Raw genomic sequence first — 2500 nt, 5'->3', positions numbered from 1 at the left:
TAACCTAACCCATGTTGTGCCTTAACCTAACCCATGTTGTGCCTTAACCTAACCCATGTTGTGCCTTAACCTAACCCATGTTGTGCCTTAACCTAACCCATGTTGTGCCTTAACCTAACCCATGTTGTGCCTTAACCTAACCCATGTTGTGCCTTAACCTAACCCATGTTGTGCCTTAACCTAACCCATGTTGTGCCTTAACCTAACCCATGTTGTGCCTTAACCTAACCCATGTTGTGCCTTAACCTAACCCATGTTGTGCCTTAACCTAACCCATGTTGTGCCTTAACCTAACCCATGTTGTGCCTTAACCTAACCCATGTTGTGCCTTAACCTAACCCATGTTGTGCCTTAACCTAACCCATGTTGTGCCTTAACCTAACCCATGTTGTGCCCTAACCTAACCCATGTTGTACCCTAACCTAACCCATGTTGTCCCCTAACCTAACCCATGTTGTCCCCTAACCTAACCCACGTTGTCCCCTAACCTAACCCACGTTGTCCGCTAACGTAACCCACGTTGTTGCCTAAACCTGCTCTGTAATTGTTATACGACTCGTTCAATTAGTGTAGTGTTGCCCACCCGCAACCCTCGCAATATAGTTCGCTACTCGCACTGCCCGCTCCCCTGTGTATCGCTTCATGTTAAACACCTTGCAAGTCTTGCTGACTTTCCACATGCTCCTGCTGTACACTGTAATGTGGATGGCAGCAGGACGTACATGCCGCCCCCCCCCACCCCTCCCCACGTCCCCACCTTGCCCCCTGCCTTCGCAAGCTGGTTGGTGACAAGTTTGCATGTTCAATGCCCTTCGCATGCGACGTACGCAGGCTACGTTGTGGTGCGGCCTGTGTCAACTGTCCGCTGATGTCGTACGCGTGAACCACAATCTGTACTGCACATTCGTCCTTATGTACTGAATGATACATCGTGGCACATGTGTGACCGTACAACGACTGCGCCCAAAAACGGCGGACCATACAGTGCAAATATTGTGCACGCAGCTACGTGTCGTCTCCCTATGAGAGCTGGATTGCAGTGTGGTACGCCATAGAGACGTGTGGGAGGAACGGACGCCGTGGATGGCGATCAGCATGAGCTGTCTGTTGATGTATTCGGACCTAGTCGTCTCTCCTCACACACCGTGATGGCATGGTGCACCGCGTTCCATATCTGCGACATGCTACAGAGGCCGGTTCACAGTCGTTCGAGCAATGGACATCGCATACGTACGGGGGCCACCTTCCACGTATTGTCTAGGCGTGCACATTTTGTTGCGTGTATGTGGGCAGACGTAGTGTGGCGTGACACCTGACACAGGCATGCAATAGTCGTTGAAGTTGCAAATGGCGATGGACGCCTGCGTTTTCTGGTGAAGTTACGCAAATGAACAAATGGTAACCCGTTGTGGTGCGGTTGTTCTCGCTAGGGGTGAATCGGTGATGGCGACGATAGGTTGAGGTACTAACCGGTTGTTCCAGCGATACCCACCATGCCGACGAAACTGAACGGCATCTGGGTGTGAAGCGATACGCGGCGGTGGCTGGGTGGGACCGTCCCCGGCCGGTGAGGGGGCGCCTCCCGGCGTGCTGGCCGCGCGGTGCGTGGGCGCACGCGCTACAGCCGGCTGGTGGGGGCGGCCAGTGGCAGGCGCGCCGGCCGACGGACGCGGCAGGCGTCGCAGCTGCGCGCCGGCGCACCCTGCGCGCGGCGCCGTGCGGCCAAAGTAGGTCCTCGCGGGCCCGGTGCGAAGCGCGGTGGACATCTTCAGTGTGCTGGTCCGATTGAGGACTGTGTGCGTTGAGGATGCGCCGCCGCCCGGCGCTCGGCGCCGCGACGCCGTCTGCTGCTCGGTCGCCCCAGCGGTTCTCGCTGGTGGTTTGTATCGCAGCTGTGCGGATGTGTTGGCGCGTGCGCTGTGCTGGGAGAGTTCGCTTCGGCACCCAAGTGGGGCTTTTGTCCTTCTGTGGCGCTGGCGTTGGAGCTGCCGGTCACTGTAGGTGGCGCGTGTTGTCTCCCGCCGGCAATGCCACGACAGCACGCTCCCGGGCCTCTGTCGGCAGCGGCAAGCTCAGTTGGGAGCACGGGTGGTCGCACCGAAAGCGTCTACTCGCCTAACTCCGGGCGATTGCGCCTCTCTCGAACCCGACCAAGTACTTGGGACGGCGCTGCGCGCCGCCGGGACCTGAGAGGGTTTCGAGGTGTATTGTGCAGGGGAGCTCAGCCTCCTCCTGTTTGCAGAATGATTGAGCGGACGCTTGCGTGTTCGCGCGGGCCCCCGGGACACACTCCCGGGCGGCCGGCTGCTCAGCTCTAGTTGACGCAGCTCCCTGGTTGATCCTGCCAGTAGTCATATGCTTGTCTCAAAGATTAAGCCATGCATGTCTCAGTACAAGCCGCATTAAGGTGAAACCGCGAATGGCTCATTAAATCAGTTATGGTTCCTTAGATCGTACCCACGTTACTTGGATAACTGTGGTAATTCTAGAGCTAATACAT

At 56.9% G+C, this 2500-nt stretch overlaps 1 non-coding gene across 1 annotated transcript in view; it reads left to right on the top strand.

Moving 5' to 3' along the window:
- The first annotated feature begins 2328 nt into the window (after window positions 1-2328).
- LOC124774160 overlaps window positions 2329-2500 on the top strand; it is a 1909-nt gene continuing 1737 nt past the window's right edge. The window contains exon 1 of the ribosomal RNA XR_007015153.1: window positions 2329-2500. This exon is cut by the window's right edge and continues 1737 nt beyond it. This is a non-coding gene — a ribosomal RNA (small subunit ribosomal RNA).

The sequence above is a fragment of the Schistocerca piceifrons genome, unplaced genomic scaffold (assembly GCF_021461385.2).
Source record: "Schistocerca piceifrons isolate TAMUIC-IGC-003096 unplaced genomic scaffold, iqSchPice1.1 HiC_scaffold_961, whole genome shotgun sequence".
Taxonomy (NCBI): domain Eukaryota; kingdom Metazoa; phylum Arthropoda; class Insecta; order Orthoptera; family Acrididae; genus Schistocerca; species Schistocerca piceifrons.
Note: the sequence above shows the minus strand (reverse complement) of the source record. Positions and strands in the feature narration are given on the sequence as shown.